Source organism: Triticum dicoccoides, chromosome 6B, assembly GCF_002162155.2.
Source record: "Triticum dicoccoides isolate Atlit2015 ecotype Zavitan chromosome 6B, WEW_v2.0, whole genome shotgun sequence".
In the NCBI taxonomy this organism is placed as follows: domain Eukaryota; kingdom Viridiplantae; phylum Streptophyta; class Magnoliopsida; order Poales; family Poaceae; genus Triticum; species Triticum dicoccoides.
This window is the reverse complement of record NC_041391.1, coordinates 44568767-44592936: the sequence shown is the minus strand read 5'-3', so window position 1 is coordinate 44592936 and position 24170 is coordinate 44568767. Positions and strand designations below refer to the sequence as shown.

General features: G+C 43.1%; 2 non-coding genes across 2 annotated transcripts; one reads left to right on the top strand and one right to left on the bottom strand.

Moving 5' to 3' along the window:
- Positions 1-218: 218 nt before the first annotated feature.
- On the bottom strand, positions 219-290 carry TRNAP-CGG. Its single transcript has one exon. It is a non-coding gene; the product is annotated as a tRNA-Pro (tRNA).
- Positions 291-14450: 14160 nt separating this feature from the next.
- On the top strand, positions 14451-14524 carry TRNAV-AAC. The gene has a single exon. It is a non-coding gene; the product is annotated as a tRNA-Val (tRNA).
- The last annotated feature ends 9646 nt before the right edge of the window (positions 14525-24170 follow it).

Genomic DNA, 24170 nt, shown 5'->3' with positions numbered 1-24170 from the left:
TTCTGTAAAATATCCAATGACGTACCACCAAAAGCACTCGTTGGTTTATTAGTAATTTATTTATTTATTTATTAGTAAGGTAAAGAGGTAAAGATAAAGAGGTAAAGATAAAGATAACAGCCTATCTGCTTTTTTTTAGGTGCTGTAAAAAAAAAGCATGCGCTCCAGCTCGTAGAAAATCCCAGCCTACGAGGAAAAAAAAAGGACAAGAAAAAAAAGGGGCGTTCCGAGAATCGAACTCGGGACCTCTCGCACCCGAAGCGAGAATCGTACCACTAGACCAAACGCCCTGTTTTATGCCGGAATAAGTTAGCGGGTCTATTTAAATATGACGGTTAACAACATCCTCTCTTCAGTTTTTAGAAGATCTCCTCAAAACAGTGATGTTGAATTCGTCAAACAGCTTGACCTGAAACTGATTCATCGTAAACAAGCAAAGTCCAAAGGTCTCGCAGATGGACAAGAACCGAGCCGAGAACGGAGTATTTCGCCATGCTTAATACTACAAGGTTAAACTTGCAAGGGTTTTATCTATCTCCTAATTCTGAGTTTTTTTTGGGCCTTAAACAAATAAATTAATGGGCAGTCAGACATCTGTAATTCCAGAGATATGGCTGTGTACGCTGGCTGGGTCTGCTTTGAAGTTGTTGTTCCTCGCCGCTAATTGCGTGCTTGTTTGGTCTCCTCTAAATTTGTATCCGCAGCTTCGCCGCTCCCTCGCTGTAGGCCCGTAGCCACCAACGCTCGACACCTATCTTCCTGGCCCCACATTTTCTCTCATTTTACGTCGCCACATCCATCCCTTGCTCCCCTGTCTAGCGCCACTACCTATTGCTCCCCCGTAGCGCCGCCCTCCTCCCTATACCATATCGTCGACATGACGTTGAAAAGTACGATGCCGGCAGTCTCTTTGCTCCTCCGTAGCGCCGCCCTCCTCCCTCCACCATATCGTCGACATGGCATCGAACAGTACGATGCCGACAGTCTCTTTGCTCCTCCGTAGCGCCGCCCTCCTCCCTCCACCATATGGTCGACATGGCGTCAAAGAGTGTGATGCCGACAGTCTCTTCCACCATCCCACCATTGGTGTCAGCGCTCCCTTGTTCGCAATAACCCAACAAGGAATATTAAGGGAGAGGGGGCAGAGCAGAGGAGGGCGAGGCAGCGCACATCTTGAACCTGGATCGCTTGAGACTGTAGAAATAGTGCCTCGCACATCTTGAACCTGGATCGCTTGAGACTGTAGAAATAGCACGTGGAATCTGCGTAGCCACATGCATCAGAGATGGACGTGGTGTTGCAGGCCATGCCGTTCGACCATCAGGAGGCGGACCACACCGCTGCTGCATGCCGTGTCCTCGCCTCAGCCCGCACCTTCGCACCGGCTCCTTAGATCGATGGAGGTGGCTACGATCTTGTGGGCACGAGATGTGCCAGACCTGGCAGACCGAGCTAGGCCACGACAAGCTCCAAAGTGGCCACTTTACTTTCACCAGGGACACCTCCCATGGTCCATCACAGCTCTGAATACAGAGGTGAGGGATCGAATCGATCAAGAATTGAGTGGGAGGATGGTGAAGACTTGATGAGGTTATTGAACCGTCACTTCAACAAGTGTGTAGCAGAGCACATGAAGTTGTTCCTGTGGCGCCTACACCAATTGAAGTAGAAGCTTATGATAGTGATCATGAAGTTTGGATCAAGTCACTACCGTACCTTGTAGGGTGAAAAGGATGCGTACTACTTCAGAGTGGTACAGTAATCCTGTCTTGAAGGTCATGTTGCTAGACAACAATGAACCTACGAGCTATGGAAAAACGATGGTGGGCCCAAATTCCGACAAATGGTTAGAAGACATGAAATCCAAGATAGGATCCATGTATCAGAACAAAGCATGGACTTTGGTGGACTTGCCCGATGATCGGCAAGCCATTGAGATAAATGGATCTTTAAGAAGAAGACGAACATAGACGATAATGTCACCATCTATGAAACTCGACTTGTGGCGAAGAGTTTTTCACAAGTTCAAGGAGTTGATTACGATGAGATTTTTCTCATCCGTAGCGATGCTTAAGTGCGTCGGAATCATGTTAGCAATAGCTGCATTTATGAAATCTGACAGATGGATGTCAAAACGAGTTTCCTTACCATTTTTCGTAAGGAAAGGTTGTATGTGATACAATCAGAAAGGTTTTGTCGATCCTAAGGATGCTAAAAGGTCTGCTAGCTCCAGCGATCTTTCCATGGACTGGAGTAAGCATCTCGGAGTTGGAATATACACTTTAATAAGATGATCAAAGATTTTGGGTTTATACAAAGTTTATGAGAAACTTGTATTTCCAAAGAAGTGAGTGGGAGCACTATAGAATTTCTGATGAGTATATGTTGAAGACATATTGTTGATCAGAAATGATGTAGAATTTCTGAAAAGCATATAGGGTTGTTTGAAAAGTGTTTTTCAATAGAAAACCTGGATTAAGCTGCTTGAATATTGAGCATCAAGATCTATGAGGATAGATCAAAAACGCTCAATGGTACTTTCAAATGAGCACATACCTTGACATGATTTGAAGGTATTCAAGATGGATTAGTCAAAGAAGGAGTTCTTGCCTGAGTTGTAAGGTATGAAGTTAAGACTTAAAGCTCGACCACGGCAAAATAGAGAGAAAGGACGAAGGCCGTCCCCTATTCTTAGACGTAGGCTCCATAGTATGCTATGCTGTGTACCGCACCTAATGTGTGCCTTGCTACATGTCTGGCAAGAGGGTACAAAGGTGATCAAGGAATGGATCACCAGATAGCGGTCAAAATTGTCCTTGGAGTAATAAGGACACATTTCTCGATTATGGAGGTGATAAAGAGTTCAGCGTAAAGGGTTACATCGATGCAAGCTTTAACACCTATTCGAATGGCTCTGAGTAGCAAACCGGATCCGTATAGTGGAGCAACCATTTGGAATAGCTCCAAGTGGAGTGTGGAAGCAGCATTTACAATATGACTTAGAGATTTACGAAGTACATACGGATCTGAATGTTGCAGACCCGTTGACTAAAACCTCTCTCACAAGCAAAACATGATCAAACCCCAGAACTCATTGAGTCTTAATCACATGATGATGTGAACTAGTTTAGTGACACTAGTAAACTCTTTGGATGTTGGTCACATGGCGATGTGACCTGTGAGTGTTAATCACATGACGATGTGAACTGGATTATTGACTCTAGTGCAAGTGGGAGACTGTTGGAAATATGCCCTAGAGGCAATAATAAATTAGTTATTATTATTATATTTCCTTGTTCATGATAATCATTTATTATCCATGCTATAATTGTATTTATAGGAAACTCAGATACATGTGTGGATACATAGACAACACCATGTCCCTAGTAAGCCTCTAGTTGACTAGCTCGTTGATCAATAGATGGTTACGGTTTCCTGACCATGGACATTGGATGTCGTTGATAACGGGATCACATCATTAGGAGAATGATGTGATGGACAAGACCCAATCCTAAGCCTAGCACAAAGATCGTGTAGTTCGTATGCTAAAGCTTTTCTAATGTCAAGTACCATTTCCTTAGACCATGAGATTGTGCAACATGGTAAAGCAAAGTTTGATGGGAAGAACAAGGCTGTGCAGCACACAAACTTCAAGAAGAAGAATGACAAGAAGAAAGGTGTTTGTCATGTGTGTGGAGATCCTGATCATTGGGCTCCTAGTTGTCCCAATCGCTATGACAAGCATCATCCTAGGAAAGGCGGCAAGACCGCTAATGTTGTCATTCCCGGATACCGTAGGAATGCTTTGGGTGTGCCAAACGTCACAACGTAACTGGGTGGCTATAAAGGTACACTATGGGTATCTCCGAAAGTGTCTGTTAGGTTGGCACGAATCGAGACTGGGATTTGTCACTCCGTGTGATGGAGAGGTATCTCTGGGCCCACTCGGTAGGACATCATCATAATGTGCACAATGTGACCAAGAGGTTGATCACGGGATGATGTGTTACGGAACGAGTAAAGAGACTTGCCGGTAACGAGATTGAACAAGGTATCGGGATATCGACGATCGAATCTCGGACAAGTACTATACCGCTAGACAAAGGGAATTGAATACGGGATTGATTGAATCCTCGACATCATGGTTCATCCGATGAGATCATCGTGGAACATGTGGGAGCCAACATGGGTATCCAGATCCCGCTGTTCGTTATTGGCCGGAGAGTTGTCTCGGTCATGTCTATGTGTCTCCCGAACCCGTAGGGTCTACACACTTAAGGTTCGATGACGCTAGGGTTATAAAAGAAGTTTGTATGTGGTTAGCGAATGTTGTTCGGAGTCCCGGATGAGATCCCGGACGTCACGAGGAGTTTCGAAATGGTCCGGAGGTAAGGATTTATATATGGAAAGTTGTTGTTCGGGTTCCGAGAAAAGCTCGGTTTTTTCCGGTATTGTACCGGGAAGCTTCCGGAAGGTTCCGGAGGATTCCGAAGGGGTCCGGAGGTGCGGAAAATGTTCCACCACGTCCAATACAACAACATGGGCTATAAGGGGGCGCCCTAGCCTTAATGGGTCAGGGGCACCAGCCCCCCCAAGGCCCATGCGCATGGGAGAGGGGAAACCCTAAGGGGGAGGGCCTCCACTTGACTTGGGAGACACTCCTCCCCCCCTTGGCCGCCGCCCCCTCCTCAGATTGGATCTAAGGGGGCCGGCCCCCCTCTCCCTTGCCCCTATATATATGTGGGGGGTGGGAGGGCAGCCGCACCCAAGTTCTGGCGCAGCCCTCCCCCTCTCCCAAGTACTCCTCCTCTCCCGTGGTGTTTGGTGAAGCCCTGCAGGATTGCCACGCTCCTCCACCACCACCACGCCGTCATGCTGCTGCTGGATGGAGTCTTCTCCAACCTCTCCCTCTCTCCTTGCTGGATCAAGGCATGGGAGATGTCACCGTTCCGTACGTGTGTTGAACGCGGAGGTGCCGTCCGTTCGGCACTAGGATCATCGGTGATTTGGATCACGACGAGTACGACTCCATCAACCCCGTTCACTTGAACGCTTCCGCTTAGCGATCTACAAGGCTATGTAGATGCACTCTCCTTCCCCTCGTTGCTATATTACTCCATAGATTGATCTTGGTGATGCGTAGAATTTTTTTGATTTCTGCTACGATCCCTAACAGTGGCATCATGAGCTAGGTCTATGCGTAGTTTCTATGCACGAGTAGAACACAAGTTGTTGTGGGCGTTGATTTTGTTCAATATGCTTATCGTTACTAGTCCAATCTTGTTTCGACGGTATTGTGGGATGAAGCGGCCCGGACCGACCTTACACGTACGCTTACGTGAGACAGGTTCCACCGACTGACATGCACTTGTTGCATAAGGTGGCTAGCGGGTGCCAGTCTCTCCCACTTTAGTCGGATCGGATTCGATGAAAAGGGTCCTTATGAAGGGTAAATAGCAATTGACATATCACGTTGTGGTTTTGCGTAGGTAAGAAACTTTCTTGCTAGAAACCCATAGCAGCCACGTAAAACATGCAAACAACAATTAGAGGACTTCTAACTTGTTTTTGCGGGGTATGCTATGTGATGTGATATGGAAAAAAGGAATGTGATGAATGATATGTGATGTATGAGATTGATCATGTTCTTGTAATAGGAATCACGACTTGCATGTCGATGAGTATGACAACCGGCAGGAGCCATAGGAGTTGTCTTAATTTATTGTATGACCTGTGTGTCATTGAACAACACCATGTAATTACTTTACTTTATTGCTAAACCGTTAGCCATAGTAGTAGAAGTAACAGTTGGCGAGAAAACTTCATGGAGGCACGATGATGGAGATCATGATGATGGAGATCATGGTGTCATGCCGGTGACGATGATGATCATGGAGCCCCGAAGATGGAGATCAAAAGGAACAAAATGATATTGGCCATATCATGTCACTTTTTGATTGCATGTGATGTTTATCATTTTTATGCATCTTATTTGCTTAGAACGACGGTAGTAAATAAGATGATCCCTCATTAAAATTTCAAGAAAGTGTTCCCCCTAACTGTGCACTGTTGCAAAAGTTCGTTGTTTTGAAGCACCACATGATGATCAGGTGTGATAGATTCTAACGTTTACATACAACGGGTGTAAGCCAGATTTACACACGCGAAACACTTAGGTTGACTTGACGAGCCTAGCATGTACAGACATGGCCTCGGAACACAAGAGACCAAAAGGTCGAGCATGAGTCGTATGGTAGATACGATCAACATGAAGATGTTCACCGACGTTGACTAGTCCGTCTCACGTGATGATCGGACACGGCCTAGTTGACTCGGATCATGTAATCACTTAGATGACTAGAGGGATGTCTATCTGAGTGGGAGTTCATAACATAAACTTAATTATCCTGAACATAGTCAAAAGATCTTTGCAAATTATGTCGTAAGCTCGCGCTTTAGTTCTACTGTTTTAGATATGTTCCTAGACAAAATTTAGTTGAAAGTTGATAGTAGCAATTATGCGGGCTGGGTCCGTAAACTGAGGATTGTCCTCATTGCTTCGAAGAAGGCTTATGTCCTTAATGCACCGCTCAGTGTGCTGAACCTGAACGTCGTCTGTGGATGTTGCGAACATCTGACATACATGTTTTGATAACTACGTGATAGTTCAGTAATGTTAAACGGTTTAGAGTTGAGGCACCGAAGACGATTTCGAAACGTCGCGAAACATATGAGATATTTCGAGGGCTGAAATTGGGATTTCAGGCTCGTGCCCACGTCAAGAGGTATAAGACCTCCGACGATTTTCTTAGCCTGCAATCTAAGGGAGGAAAGCTCAATCGTTGAGCTTGTGCTCAGATTGTCTGAGTACAACAATCACTTGAATCAAGTGGGAGTTGATCTTCCAGATGAGATAGTGATGTTTCTCCAAGGTCATTGCCACCAAGCTGCTAGAGCTTCGTGATGAACTATAACATATCAGGGATAGATATGATGATCCTTGAGATATTCGTGATGTTTGACACCGTGAAAGTAGAAATCAAGAAGGAGCATCAATGGTTGATGGTTGGTGAAACCACTAGTTTCAAAAAGGGCAAGGGCAAGAAGGGATACTTCATGAAACGGCAAATCAGCTGCTGCTCTAGTGAAGAAACCCAAGGTTGAACCCAAACCCGAGACTAAGTGCTTCTGTAATAAGGGGAACATCCACTGGAGCAGAATCACCCTAGATACTTGGTAGATGAGAGGGCTGGCAAAGTCGATAGAATTATATTGGATATACATTATGTTAATGTGTACTTTACTAGTACTCCTAGTAGCACCAGGGTATTAGATATTGGTTCGGTTGCTAAGTGTTAGTAACTCGAAATAAAAGGCTGCGGAGTAAACGGAGACTAGCTAAAGGTGAGCTGGCGATATGTGTTGGAAGTTTTTCCAAGCTTGATGTGATCAAGCATCGCACGCTCCCTCTGCCATTGAGATTGGTGTTAAACCTAAATAATTGTTATTTGGTGTTCGCGTTGAGCATAGACATGATTAGATTATGTCTATCGCAATACGATTATTCATTTAAGGAGAATAATGGTTGCTCTGTTTATTTGAATAATACCTTTAATGGTCTTGCACCTAAAATGAAGGGTTTATTGAATCTCGATCATAGTGATACACATGTTCATGCCAAAAGATATAAGATAGTAATGATAGTACCACCTACTTTTGGCACTGCCATGTAAGTCATATTGGTATAAAATGCATGAAGAAGCTCCATGTTGATGAATCTTTGGACTCACTCATTTTTGAAAAGTTTGAGACATGCGAACCATGTCTATTGGTGTATATGCATGAAGAAACTCCATGCAAATGGACCGTTTGGACTCACTTGATTTTGAATCACTTGAGACATGCAAATCATACCACATGGGCAAGATGACTGAAAGCCTCGTTTTCAGTAAAATGGAACAAGAAAGCAACTTGTTGGAAGTAATACATTTTGATGTGTGTAGTCCAATGAGTGCTGAGGCACGCAGTGGATATCGTTATGTTCTTACTTCACGGATGATTTGAGTAGATACTGAGTATATTTACTTGATGAAACACAAGTCTGAATTATTAAATGGTTCAAGTAATTTCAGAGTGAAGTTGAAGATCATCGTGACAAGAGGATAAAATGTCTATGATATGATCATAGAGATGAGTATCTGATTTACGAGCTTTGGCACGCAATTAAGACATTGTGGAAATTGTTTCACAATTAATACTGCCTGGAACACCATAGTGTGATGGTGTGTCCGAACATCATGGTTGCACCCTATTGAATATGGTGCGTACCATGATGTCTCTTATTGAATTACCACTATCGTTCATGGGTTAGGCATTAGAGACAACCACACTCACTTTATAGGGCACCACGTAATTCCGTTGAGACGACACCGTTTGAACTATGGTTTGGAGAAACCTAATTTGTCGTTTCTTAAAAGTTTGGGGCCGCGACGCTTATGTGAAAAAGTTTCAGGTTGATAAGCTCGAACCCAAAGCGGATAAAATGCATCTTCATAGGACACCCAAAACAGTTGGGTATACCTCCTAATTCAGATCCGAAAGCAATAGGGATTGTTTCTTGAATCGGGTCCTTTCTCGAGGAAAGGTTTGTCTCAAGAATTGAGTGGGAGGATGGTGGAGACTTGATGAGGTTATTGAACCGTCACTTCAACAAGTGTGTAGCAGGGCACAGGAAGTTGTTCCTGTGGCGCCTACACCAATTGAAGTAGAAGCTTATGATAGTGATCATGAAGTTTTGGATCAAGTCACTATCGTACCTCGTAGGATGACAAGGATGCGTACTACTTCAGAGTGGTACAGTAATCCTGTCTTGAAGGTCATGTTGCCAGACAACAATGAACCTACGAGCTATGGAGAAGCGACGGTGGGCCCAAATTCCGACAAATGGTTAGAAGACATGAAATCCGAGATAGGATCCATGTATCCGAACAAAGCATGGACTTTGGTGGACTTGCCCGATGATCGGCAAGCCATTGAGATAAATGGATCTTTAAGAAGAAGACGGACGTGGACGGTAATGTCACGTCTATGAAGCTCGACTTGTGGCGAAGAGTTTTTCACAAGTTCAAGGAGTTGACTACGATGAGATTTTTCCCATCCGTAGCGATGCTTAAGTCCGTCGGAATCATGTTAGCAATAGATGCATTTATGAAATCTGGCAGATGGATGTCAAAACGAGTTTCCTTACCAGTTTTCGTAAGGAAAGGTTGTATGTGATACAATCAGAAAGGTTTTGTCGACCCTAAGGATGCTAAAAGGTATGCTAGCTCCAGCGATCCTTCCATGGACTGGAGTAAGCATCTCGGAGTTGGAATATACACTTTGATAAGATGATCAAAGATTTTGGGTTTATACAAATTTTATGAGAAACTTGTATTTCCAAAGAAGTGAGTGGGAGCACTATAGAATTTCTGAGGAGTATATGTTGAAGACATATTGTTGATCAGAAATGATGTAGAATTTCTGGAAAGCATATAGGGTTGTTTGAAAAGTGTTTTTCAATAGAAAACCTGGATTAAGCTGCTTGAACATTGAGCATCAAGATCTATGAGGATAGATAAAAAACGCTTAATGGTACTTTCAAATGAGCACATACCTTGACATGATCTTGAAGGTGTTCAAGATGGATCAGTCAAAGAAGGAGTTCTTGCCTGAGTTGTAAGACTTAAAGCTCGACCATGGCAGAATAGAAAGAAAGGACGAAGGTCGTCCCCTATGCTTAGACGTAGGCTCCATAGTATGCTATGCTGTGTACCGCACCTGATGTGTGCCTTGCTACATGTCTGGCAAGAGGGTACAAAGGTGGTCAAGGAATGGATCACCAGGTAGCGGTGAAAATTGTCCTTGGAGTAATAAGGACATGTTTCTCGATTATGGAGATGATAAAGAGTTCGGCGTAAAGGGTTACGTCGATGCAAGCTTTAACACCTATCCGAATGGCTCTGAGTAGCAAACCGGATACGTATAGTGGAGCAACCATTTGGAATAGCTCCAAGTGGAGCGTGGAAGCAGCATTTACAATATGACCTAGAGATTTGTGAAGTACATACGGATCTGAATGTTGCAGACCCGTTGACTAAAACCTCTCTCACAAGAAAAACATGATCAAACCCCAGAACTCATTGAGTCTTAATCACATGATGATGTGAACTAGTTTAGTGACACTAGTAAACTCTTTGGATGTTGGTCACATGGCGATGTGACCTGTGAGTGTTAATCACATGACGATGTGAACTAGATTATTGACTCTAGTGCAAGTGGGAGACTGTTGGAAATATGCCCTAGAGGCAATAATAAATTAGTTATTATTATTATATTTCCTTGTTCATGATAATCGTTTATTATCCATGCTATAATTGTATTGATAGGAAACTCAGATACATGTGTGGATACATAGACAACACCATGTCCCTAGTAAGCCTCTAGTTGACTAGCTCGTTGATCAATAGATGGTTACGGTTTCCTGACCATGGACATTGGATGTCGTTGATAACGGGATCACATCATTAGGAGAATGATGTGATGGACAAGACCCAATCCTAAGCCTAGCACAAAGATCGTGTAGTTCGTATGCTAAAGCTTTTCTAATGTCAAGTACCATTTCCTTAGACCATGAGATTGTGCAACTCCCGGATACCGTAGGAATGCTTTGGGTGTGCCAAACGTCACAACTAACTGGGTGGCTATAAAGGTACACTACGGGTATCTCCGAAAGTGTCTGTTGGGTTGGCATGAATCGAGACTGGGATTTGTCACTCCGCGTGACGGAGAGGTATCTCTGGGCCCACTCGGTAGGACATCATCATAATGTGCACAATGTGACCAAGGGGTTGATCACGGGATGATGTGTTACGGAACGAGTAAAGAGACTTGCTGGTAACGAGATTGAACAAGGTATCGGGATACCGACGATCGAATCTCGGGCAAGTACTATACCGCTAGACAAAGGGAATTGAATACGGGATTGATTGAATCCTCGACATCGTGGTTCATCCGATGAGATCATCATGGAACATGTGGGAGACAACATGGGTATCCAGATCCCGCTATTGGTTATTGGCTGGAGAGTTGTCTCGGTCATGTCTACGTGTCTCCCGAACCCGTAGGGTCTACATACTTAAGGTTCGACAACGCTAGGGTTATAAAGGAAGTTTGTATGTGGTTACCGAATGTTGTTCGGAGTCCCGGATGAGATCCCGGACATCACGAGGAGTTCCGGAATGGTCCGGAGGTAAAGATTTATATATGGAAAGTTGTTGTTCGGGTTCCGGGAAAAGTTCGGTTTTTTCTGATATTGTACCGGGAAGCTTCCAGAAGCTTCCAGAGGGTTTCGGAGGATTCCGGAGGGGTCTAGAGGACCGGAAAATGTTCCACCATGTCCAATACAGCAGCATGGGCTGTAAGGGGGGCGCCCTAGCCTTAATGGGCCAGCGGCACAAGCCCCCCCAAGGCCCATGCGCATGGGAGAGGGGAAACCCTAAGGGGGAGGGCCTCCACTTGACTTGGGAGGCACTCCTCCCCCCTTGGCCGCCGCCCCCTCCTCAGATTGGATCTGAGGGAGGCCGGCCCCCTCTCCCTTGCCCCTATATATATGTGGGGGGTGGGAGGGCAGCCGCACCCAAGTTCTGGCGCAGCCCTCCCCCTCTCCCAAGTACTCCTCCTCTCCCGCGGTGCTTGGCGAAGCCCTGCAGGATTGCCACGCTCCTCCACCACCACCACGCCGTCGTGCTGCTGCTGGACGGAGTCTTCTCCAACCTCTCCCTCTCTCCTTGCTGGATCAAGGCATGAGAGACGTCACCATTCCGTACGTGTGTTGAACACGGAGGTGCCGTCCGTTCGGCACTAGGATCATCGGTGATTTGGATCAGGACGAGTACGACTCCATCAACCCCGTTCACTTGAACGCTTCCGCTTAGCGATCTACAAGGGTATGTAGATGCATTCTCCTTCCCCTCGTTGCTAGATTACTTCATAGATTGATCTTGGTGATGAGTAGAAATTTTTTGATTTCTGCTACGATCCTACGTGAATGGGGCTTGGGAGGTGAGATTGGCAGTTGCGGCAAATTTCTCGGACCAAATTTGGTGTCGTCTTTCTCTCGCAGGAATGTTTAAAGATGATATCTAAACGTACGAGTTTCACTCTGCCTTTGAACCAGCTTGTGGTCTTGGTGAAGGAGGCTGCTAATGTTGATCGCTCGTTTGGCAATCTGATTGGTACTTGCGTGTTGCTTGATGATGTTCCTCCGGTGATGTAAAACAAATCTTGCTTGCTAGCTTTTTGGGACCTCATTGGTGAACCTATCTCTATTGACGAAGAATCCCGGATCTGATCGCTTTAGGGTTTTTCTTCTTCTTGCCTATACATAGTTTTGGTCTTATATGACTTTGATATTTATCGGCGTGTTTTTTTATGCATGTGTTTGACTGTGTGTATCTTAGTTATGCAGAGGCCGGGTGTGTGCTCATTATATTTGTATCTTCTCGATGTGTTATTTTCAGGCAATAAATTCACCCTTTGTCGAAAAAAATCTCTGTTGACGAAGAATCCTTGTCTAGATTGAGCCCAGTTCGTACCCAAATTTGGTGTTGCCCTCCGGATCCCAGTGTTGCTTTACCTGCGACTCATGAGGATCAGAACCATGGTGGAAGTATGGGTGGAGTGAGTCTTTGCCCGCCTTTATCCCAAAAAGAATGGGATGATCTTAGCCCTATTCAGAAACAACTCTATCCCAACCTTGCTCCTATGGGTGGTGGGGCTAAAGATGGGGCTGTTGAAGTGGAAGCTTATCTGGCTCATGTTCCTCCTGTGCCTGGGATTCGTGCTAGTCCCCTGGGATCGGTTGTGTGCTCCAATTTTCATGTCCGCCCTGCTTCTCTGTCCCTTTATGGAATTGAAGATTCTCTTGATCATGCGAAAATTGTTGTTAATGAAGACTTTCATGTACATGCGAAATTTGTTGTTAATGATGGGAAATCGATGCATCTCTGGCTTGACTGGTGATTTGGGAATTCCCCCCTTTGATCTACTTTCCCTGTTTTATTTTTGTTTTGTGGCAATCTAGATGCCATCTTCCCTTCGCTCTCGGAGGTATTGGATTCGGTGACTTGGCCCCGTACTTCCTCTGGCTTGTTTTTGATTAAGTCTTTATATCAGCGTTTGATCACTGGCCGTTCTTCTTCCAAGTTTAATGACATTTGGCGCGCTTGTGTTCATTGAAAATCAAAATCTTTCTCTAGCAAGCTATTCGTGGCAAGTTGCTGGATGCAGATCAGATTAGAAAATGTAATGGCAGGGCTTCGGCTCATTGCTCTCTTTGTTCTCGGGTGGAGGATGTTGACCATACTATTTTTCCGTGTGACTTCACGTCCTTGATCTGGAGCTACATCTGGTCATGGCTAGATGTTAGCTGGTCACCTCGATCCTTCTCTCAGCTTCTGTCGTTTGTCAATTTATTGTCTGGTCAGAGAGATGCCGTTTCTTGTTTGGTTTCGGCGCTGCCAGTTGCGCCCTTTGGACGGCTAGGATAAATATACTATTGAGCATGTGTTTCCGTGTAAACTTACTGACATTTTTTTCTCAAACCTTTAATCGTAATGTAGCACTGGAAGCCATTGGTTAAGTGCTGCGACAGAGTTGTGTTGATCTCGTGGGTTAAATCTACAGTAGCTTCCTGTCTCCCAGAGTGCAGGCTCCTTCGCAGCTGCCGTGTCGTTACACATTGCGCTTTTGGTTGTAGGTTGTTAGGCTGCGTGCCATGAACTTTGTTGTTCTATCTACTATGGCTGTTTAGCAACTTGGTCTATTGGCTGTGTAACCTTTTAACTTTGTCTGTTGTGAACTGGTTGGTTGGCTTTATTTATAAAGTTGGGTTATCGCCTTTTTTCTAATAAAATGTTGCTAAGTGGGGACCGAGAGCAAACCGGTTCGACGCCAAAAAAATAAACCCAGAATGGAAATCAGGACAAATTAACAAACCTCCAATTCAGCACAAAATTGGATTTTTTTTGGCTTAGGGAAAAATGTGGCACAAAGTGCATCAATGGGGGTATAAATTGAGATTCTTTCAAAAAATGGGTAAAAATCTATCATAAACGTGAAACATGGGGTAAAAGTGGCATTTGCTTCGGTTTTTATTTCTTTTGCCAACTCGTCCCAAATCATTACAAGCATGTGTCATATGTACCGAAACATACTTTCTGGTAGAAAAAAAATATAGACTGTAAGAAGCATGTGATATGAATATATGAACCACTCTAATGTTGACCACTTAAGGAAACAAATATAGATGCTCATGGAAAAGGAAGAAGCAAGTGTGTAGAAAAGCTCTCGTATCAACAATTAGACCATCTCCGCATCAAATAAGCAGTAAATAGGAAACATATCAGCATGGTTTCGTGGTGTAGTTGGTTATCACGTCAGTCTAACACACTGAAGGTCTCCGGTTCAAACCCGGGCGAAGCCATTTTTTATCTACTTTTTATTTTTGCCTTTTCTTTTTACCTTTATATACTATATATGAATTCGCATCAGATGAAAGAAGAGAGACACCGGAGTTCAGAATCATTCAGAGAAGAGAGACGCTGGAGTTGGAGATCAGCCAGCCCACTGTGGAGATCACATGCTAATAATGAAATTTCTCCGTCATCCCTTTTTCCAGCTTACAAATAGCCCTAACTCTCTTCGGCTCTCAAACCTGACATCTCTTGAAACACTCCTCTCGGGCAACAAGTTTCATAAGTGTAGCAGGCCCTACTGGTTTTGGGATATAACTAGCCTCGAGTATCTAGAAAAAATTGTAAATATGCAGCCTCAAGTATCCAATGAAAAATGCTCCACATGCATGCAGCTGTACAGTGGAGAGGTTTGTCCAAAGATATATCCAACCCCACAGCAACCCGCAATCCCTTCTCTTTGTGTTACAGCTTATTCCCCTTTCTCCATTAATCCTTTTCCACCTAGCGGCTTTCCAACTAAATTGTGGGACAAAACTACTGTTCGCAATAGCCCAGCCATAGTAAGATGATGTTCTTCTTTTCCACAAATTCTACAGTAAATAAAATTATTACAGTAAGCACAATATTCAATCTACACATCTCAACAGATTTGTATTGCAAGTTTATAAGATTCCCACAGAGGAAAGGCAAGCAAAAGGCCTTCTTTCCCACTTCCATTCCTGAATGCTCACGGGACGGTACATCCATCGTCGGCCCAAAGTTCCCCGCCGCCTCTTGAAACTGAATCCTGTACATCTTTCCCTACTAATAAACCACGCATCGCTTCTGGTCGTACGTCGTTTGTAATTTTGCATAAAAGGCCCTATGTTTTCTGATATTCAACCCGCGGTCCTATTTTAAGTGCTTAATCAAGAAAACGCTTTGTTTTTACACAAAACTCCCTATCGTTTGGAGTATTCAACCCGCGATCCGAGCAGATTTGTAAAGGAAAAAAACACGGCAACAAACAGACCACGAGCGCTCGTCTCCTCTCCCCCTCGCCCACGAACTCCTCGCCGCCACCGCCACCCGCACCGGACGCTTCCGGCGACCTCCGATGCCGCGCAGCACGCCCCCGAGCTCCCCATGGTCCGCGCGTCCCTCCCATCCATCCAGATTCTCCGCTCCCGTCCTCTACCGCCCGCTCGCAACCCCACCCCCGTGGCTAGGGTTTCGGGCAGGGCTTCGCCGGCGCGTCTCTGGCGGCCCCAGGTTCGTCCCTCATTCTTGGCCTCCCTCGCCTCCGTCTTCCTCCCAGAACTTGGAGCAGCCCGCCCCAGTGTTGCCCGTCGCACTTCTCACGTCCCTATGGGATCTCCTCCCCCCTCATCTCTCTCCGTGATTGATCTCGATCCGCCTCCTCCTCTCGATGCTGCATAGGGGATAGGTCGCTTCTGCGGTGGGGCATGTGAGCTGGGAGCTGGTGAGGCATACGCCCTTGCCGATGAGTTCTTGCTCTAGGGAGAGAGCAGAGGGCATGCTGGACACTGTTGTTGGTGAGATAGGTGAGGATGAGAGAGAGTAGAGAGAGAGAGACATGATGATTGCTGCACACTTAGATAGAAGGATTGATGGAACTGCTACTGGTCGCTGCTGCTAGAAAGAGAGAGAGATAACAGAGATGAGAGATAGGGTCCAACGCCTACTGATTTGCTCTTGTTGATAAAAAAAAGAGACAGGTGAACAAGAGAGAGAGAGAGCAGAGAGATAGAGAAGGCATAGAGAGAAGTGTTGATTCCTTCACATTTACATAGATGCTGATGTATGATGTATGATGCTACTGATTGATGCACATTTAGATAGAGAACAGAGATATAGCTTGCTACTGAAAGTTTTTGTTATTGCTACAGTCCCATCAATCAATGTATATAAACCTGACAATAAATACTACCCAATTCATATCCAGATGATTTGCATCGGTCATCAAGGAAAAAAGACATCACTGAACCCTTTGTATTCTAATTGCAAGGTTAAATAATCTTGTGTGTTCTAACTCTGCGATAATCTGCAGTTATTTGGCTCATCGTCGTGTCGCAAGTTTCTGACGTCGCTGTACACCGTGGACTTCGCCGGAAATCCATCTGCACGTACTCCACCGTCTGCCGGAACTTCATCTGACCTGAGGTACATACTACAGTGTAATCAATTTGCATCTGTCATCAACTACTACATAAGCTCTGAACAAGTCAATGCCTAAAACACCCCCCCTGTCCTCATTACAAGATGGTCCCGAGGAAAAACAATAATTAGAAGTAGCGATCAAATGTGATAAATCTAGCTAAATTTGTATCTAGGAGGAACATCTATTGCATGACAGAAAAATATAAGAAAAGGTAAACTAATATCATGGTGATGGCAGAGAGGTAATTATTTAATTGACTATTTTGGAAGTAGCAATAAAAGGTGATAAAGCTAGCTAATTTTTTATCTAGGAAGAACAGCTGTTGTATGACAAAGTTTTCATATCAGTGCTACATGGTTCCACTCTATATCTCTGTACTTAATTGGCTGAAGGTTTGCATTAGTGGTTCAGACCAATGCTATATGGTTCCACTCTACATCTCTGTAGTTAATTGGCTTAAGGTATACATAATTGGTTGGCTCTGAAAATATATATAGTAAGTCTTCACATTGTAACAGCTTGAAGAGGTTCACAAAAAAATGGTACAGGAGTTGCAACAGTATTGATCAAGTATTTTGCATTTCTTTACAGAGGGAGTACTTATTAGTTCTGTATGTTCTTTAGTATATGCTCTGGGACTATGATCAGCTGTGTTCTCTTCCTCCATGTACTAAGCCACGACGAGATGTAAGTGCACTCTCTATTTTGCTCTAGGTTACTGCATATCATTGCTGCCTTCCACATGTTTGACGAAATGCCCAACCACATTTGCTCACACAAAATTCGATGGAAAAAGGAAGCAACATGGCTTATTAGGACCATTAGGCAAACTGAGAGTTGCTTACAAATCTCTTGCATATATGATGCTAAAGGAATTTCTTCCCACTTTCAACATTCAGCATTGCAGTCCATTCTTCTCATAAAACTGTTAGTGAGTTTTCTCAAAATCCATGCTTGCTTAGTTTTTTTACCTTGGTAGTGTCTTCTAATTTTTGACTGGTCAATTTTAATAGCTCTTATACTTTCATTGTAAATTATAATAAGAGGTTGTATAGAAATGAATGGACAGTACAATCAATAGCTCTCATATAGATAATTTTTGTATACTTATACAATGAATGAACATTACAATTACTTTTATAGTGATGTTGGTTGCATAGAAATTCTAGCTTTCTGTGTTATTTCTTACGCTGATTTGCTTATTCTTTGCTATAATTGTGTGTGGTTTCCTAGGGTGGAGAGGCGAACCTCAAATGCGCAACATCTGATCTTGCTTGCTGAGCTGCTATTCCTAGTATACAACCCTTAAACACAAGCATGTCTTTATTTATCTGTTTATCTTGCTTTGCTTCAATAGAAGAAATAAAAATAAGAAACAATTTTTGTGGTGGAGTCCTCCCCACTTGTGCCAAGAGGTCCTGGGTTCGAACCAGCCTCTCTGCATTGCACTTTGCAGGGGTAAGACTAGGTTCCTATAATCCCTCCCCAGACCCCACCTTGTGTGGGAGCTTCTATGCACTGGGTCTGTCCTTTTTAATTTTTGTGGTGGATCTCTTGGAAAATGATGTACGGGGCCAGCAAATTCAGTTATTTGGTTTTGTAAGTTTGATATTTCTGAAACTTGTTAGGATTTAGGGTGCATATATCAGGATATGTGCATCACGCTCAATGGTGAGACGAGAACCTGATCCGGTCACATATTTCTTTTGTTTCTCTGCCATGTTCAAATATAGAAAACATGTAGCTTAGTCGATACTAAATGTTTGGCACCAGAGTTTTTTCGCAGTAATCAGATGTTTTTTTTACTGAAGGCCTTCTTATCTTACTGCATGTATCACTTAATATTAACACTTCAACATTACTCGTGACTTGTGATGACACAGTGTGTTCATTGTCCGATATGCTGCAGGACCATTGAATAGTACTCAGAGCATACACCTATTCGTGCCTCATTATGCTGTACTTGGATGAAGTTTCCCAGAAAATATCTGGCAGTTTAGATTGACATGGCAGGCAGGGATGTGGAATGACAAAAGATGATATTTTGGAAGAGCTGGTTCTGGAGCTGATGTACACCTACTTTGAGTACTTCCAATATTGTTTTCTACTTCCAAAGTTGTTTGGGTGGTAAATTATTTTTCAAGTTTGCAAGCATTTATATTTATTAATTTTCTACCCCTTGCACCGCACATGCCTTTTGGCTTGGCCTTCACCCTCCACGCACGCCAGCTGCGGTGGAAGCCTAGCTCCTACAGCTCTGCAGTGAGGCACGCAGAGAGTGACGACAACTTCTGAAGCCATGGCTAGCCTGTGATTACCAGAGTGGCGATGAGTGTGATTTGGATACCTGTTTTGTTTGCTCCTTCTGTTTTGATTTGAGTTGATGGGGATGAGATGTGACCCTGCTGCTGGGCGTCGCAAATGCCATGGCTCCATGTATGCCCCAGCTTTGGTGATGCACGGGCGAGGCTACTCGATCTGGTGTAGTCGCCCTCCTTCCAAGAAATCAAGTTCTTTCGTTCAGATTTTAGATCTCTTGAGTTTCAGCTTAGTTCAAGGATAGAAAAGCATGCTCCTTATGGATTCAATGAGGAAAACCATCAGCCACTTATTCAGAATTGGATGGTGTGGTGCACCTTCATCTTGCTATCCAACTTCTTAGCTTATTTGCTTTAACTTTACTACAGTTATATAGCAGGATAAGGATCGAATCTTGTGACGCCACTCCATTTCCATCGTCAAAAGTTGCGCATGAGTTGATTTAGACTTTCAGAGTTCAGAGAACACCTAGCAGAGTTAATCAGCCTGAAGGTATATCAGATCCTAAGGAAAGAGGACCCGGTTCAGATTTGTCCCTACTATGTGCTGTTGGATAGCCTTGGTATGTGTTAGTTTTAATTTACCGCAGAAGTTCGATTCTTGGGAGATAGGACAGGTGCATACATTAGTTTTCTTATGAATCTGTTCTCTTTTTGTGCACTATCTATCTATGAAAATTTTCAAAGAAATTGACGGCGGCGGCTCGGCGGCGGTGTGGCGAATGACGAAGCATCTAAAATGGACGGAAGAGAGGTGGTAGGGCGCGACTGGGAGACGTACATATTTGAGGAAATATGATTCATAAGGTTTCATATTAATAACTTTATTCTGGGACAACTTTATACTCCAATATGAATCTGTAAGAAAAGATATAGCATACATTTGTGTAAATTGATAATGTAAGCACATCTCGAAACTCTATTATTTTTTCAAGATTGATTTACTTGGTGGTGCTAACTTCCATTTTCTCAAAACAGGGCATGTGTGCTATTTCTGAAAAAAGAAGCTGGCATCCCTGATGCTACACAGGAGTATGTAGGAAAAGAAATGGCATCTCATAATTCTTTGGATGCAGACCAGTAGGTTCAATTACAAATTGTTGGCTGTAAATGACTTTCAGTTTCTAGCTTTCATAAAATTTAGACATGTACTACTCTTTAACAGTATGATGTGGTTGATGGTGGTCCTATGTGCTGGTTCAAATTATCATGTTGGATAATATTGCTTTTACTAGCAGTTGCAGTGTTCTTACTATTTTATTTCCACAAATATCATCATGTTTTGCTATTGATGTAATGCTATATTTCTTGACTGAAATCAAACCCTTCAGTTCCTGCCGTGGTGCTCTTATATTCCTTCACAGAAAGCAAACCTTGTTCACGGCTAACTTATAGAATACATTTTTCAAAAAAAAAAAACGTATAGAATAGCAGATACAGAGTTCAGAAACCATCAATCTTAGGAACACTTTGACCATGTGTTTGCTTCTGTTGAAGACCCAATATATGATGAGGTGTTGTAACTGCTAATGTTGAGCTATATAGACTCTATGAGTAGAACCACCATTGACAAACATACGGGTCAATAGAATTCAGAAAGTTACAGTTTATTTGCTCTGAAACTACTCTGTAGACGATAGTTTATGCTGCAGATCATTGCACGACCCTAATCAAACAGTCTGCTGCAGTTTAATTCTATACATGGATGGCAAAATTGTCTTATCGGTGTCGTGTGCATATATTCAATAATGGATCCAGTTTCAGTGTAAATCATTAATTGGACTCCCATGATTGCAGTGGTGTATTGTTCGGCAAAAAGTAGTATTGTCGCCTTTTAATATATACTGCTTGGGCGAAACAATTGGTTGTTACTTTTAATAAAAGTTAACGTCAAGTAATTTGTTTGGACCAAGGCCAAATAGCCAAAAAAAAGAATAAACTGTTTCCAACCAAACAACCACCTGTAGAAGTCAACAAAAATGCTCTAAAAAATAGTTGTAATTTTTTTAACACAGTAAAAATAGCTTCAAAATGTTCACACTATTTTTGTTTCAAACAATTATATTCACATTTTAAAAATTGAAAATTCCCAAAAATGTTCCATTTTTACTAAAACAAAGTTCATTTAGAAACATAAAACAAAAAACATTAACAAAGTCCATTTAGAAACGTAAAACACAAAAAACATTCTTTTCATAAAAGACTTCTATTCAAAAAATGTACTTTTTCCGTAAAAATGTTCTTTTTTAGAGAAATGTTATTTTCATAAATGTGTTAAATATTCTTAAAAAGAGTTCCAATTTTGTGAAAACGTTATCTTTTATTAAAAATAAGGATTTTCCATGTTTGACCTCATTATAGACGTTTATTAAAATTGGATATAAAAATAATGCAACAATGACATATGTGCCTTTTTTATCGCCCGGTGCAAAGCACGGGCATTTGTACTAGTGTTAAAACAAAAAGACTTCAGAGGGGAAGTCTTGTGAACAGGAAACCAAACTATAGTGGACGTAAGGTTCAGTTGACTACCATGCATATAATATGACTATTTCAGTTATTATAACGATGATACACTAACTAACATGAAATCTAATAAGGAAAACAACAATACACTGTTGTTTCATAGAAACACTGAAAGCCACCACATGTTTGCTCATCTCATCAGAGTTTGATGTTTCAAGAGAAGAAATCTATTGAACTCACATTTTCTCCCACTATCCGTTAGTCCTTTGGACATTAATTTCTATGCCAAAAGTACTCAAGAACTTCAAAACTTTGGAAACTCTGGTATCAACCTCTTCACATTTGACTCTGATAATCTCCAGGTATCCTGAAATAGCAGCGGGTTTCTCCATCAAACCAGGATTTTCTTCCACTTCTAATGCACTTGTAGTCTTTTTTTGCTGCAGCAGAGAAAAACATTTCACCAATATCCATCAATCATTCATGAAAAGTTGAAAACTGTACTACAGCAACTCTGCGACTGTCCATTTAGAAAAGATATACCTTGCACAGTTGAAGCGTCAAATTCTGAAGAATCGGTGAATGTTCAAGCATAGAAACTAGTCCACGGAGGTCAGGTTGCACACACCAGTCATTCAGCAACAAATTCTTTAACTTACTAAATGTAGGGCACCATCTTAAATCCCTTTTAAAAGTAAACTGAACAAAGTGCAAAACAGTAACGGTTCAGGATCTAGTTTTAAATTCCACAATTCAATGGTACTGAAGTGCTTCGAACCTTTTGATAAAGATTATAAACATTTAAAAATCAAACCTATAGAATTTGTTTTGGATAAACATCTTTGGAGAAAGATGCATCCAATGTCAGCATATCGTAATTAGCAACTCTCTCAACATTTACTTGCGAAATGTTGATCATTATTCATGAATTCGGATCATGAATATGTGGTATAAATGGTTATTCTCAATATCACATGACATTTGCAACTAGAACATCATCGGATCTCAAAGTGCAGTAGCATAAACTTAATATCAAGAATTTCTAATATGTGCACAGTGAAACATATCATCTGGTGGCAAACGTGTGGCTACACACCTTTTTTGTTAGTAACTAGCTGATATGTAAAGATGGATAAAGATCCTAATAGAGACAATTGTAGAGATCTGAACACATTTGGATTAAAAATTAAGATGGAAGTACATGCAAGTTCGTTTACCGTTCGCGGATTAGCTTGTATCAACGCCAAGTTTCTAGAATGAGATAGACCTCGAAGAAGTACGCATCCACCATTGTGGTCATCATTACCACTGCAATCTGCACAAATACCACAACATTCCCCAGCAACGCCGTTGTGACAGTAATCGCTGATGTTGTAGTCAGACCTGATAACTGCAGTTTCTAGTGACGGCATGCTTTCAAGCAATGGGGTTGCAGTTCGATAGTTTATGAGTTGCAGCGAAAGGAGATTTGGGACAGAAATACAAATCCGGCCTTTTGATAAGAAAGCAGATCCAGTGATGCTCAGATGCTTTAAAGACTGGGACAATATTCTATTAGTTTTTAAGTTGCAGTTTTTTATCTTCAGCTCCTCCAATGCTGAACAGCTTGAAAAATTCAGGAAGTTGCTTTCCAACTTCACTTCATAAATCTCCAATCTTCTCAAATGCTGGGAGACCAGAGGAGCATCCAAACACACATAGAAGTGCGCCTCCTTATGGAGCTTGACAGTGAGCACCTGAGCTTGGCATGACAAAGCATGTCGGATCCAAATGTCGACCCAAGGACAATCGTAATTGAAATGGCGATCGTCAATCAAATTATCATACTCGATCTCAACCTCATCTAGAGTAGAGCCAGGCTCTCGGAGGAGCAGCAGGTAGCTCATGAACTTGTTAAGGAAAACGTCGGTGGTGCTCTTCCCCCTCCTCCCCGCGTCGTTGATGCGAAGACGACGCATGAATTTCCAAAGGTAGCGCCAGCGCCGGGCGAGCAGGCAGGTGCGCACTGCCTCATCTGCCTGCAGGAAACCGAGGACATGGTGCAGGATGTCGTCCGGCAGGTCGCTGATCCGGTCCTCACCGCAGGACTTTAATGCTTTCTTGGCCTTGCTTGTGTGAGGCATTCTGTCGAACCGGTGGTGTGCGCCGGAAGCTGCAGGGGACACAACCCAAGGGTCGGCGGCAGGAGGGACTCACCTTGCCGGCCGGCCTTTGGTCGATTCGTCGGCGGTGAGATGGTCCAGCGGAAGAACACCACCCTTGCCCACCTCCCTCTCGGCCGAACAGGGAGCTCCGTCCGTCCACCTCAGCGACGGCGAAGGAGGAGATCACCACGGCGCAGCTATCGCTTCCGGGCCCTGATTCACTTGTAATTCGGCGTCGATTCTTGCGAGTTGGTGGAGCTCGCGGTTGCTCTGGAACCCTAACCCTGGGGTTTTGCACGAGGCTTAGCGTGAGACGTGCGTGGAAGGCCAAAAACACCTCCAAGCTCTAACTGGTCCGCCGACTGGGAGACCGAGAGACCAAGTAGACTAGTAGTCCGAACAAACACCTCCGGTCTTATGCGACTCGTATAAAGTATAGTCTTTCTATCGTACTACCTCCATTCTGATTTATTACCCCTCGTATTTAAGATCATATTTTAATCATAATTTGAAGTAATAAAATATAGTTATACGTAGCAAAAATAATATAATTCAAAACTATGTT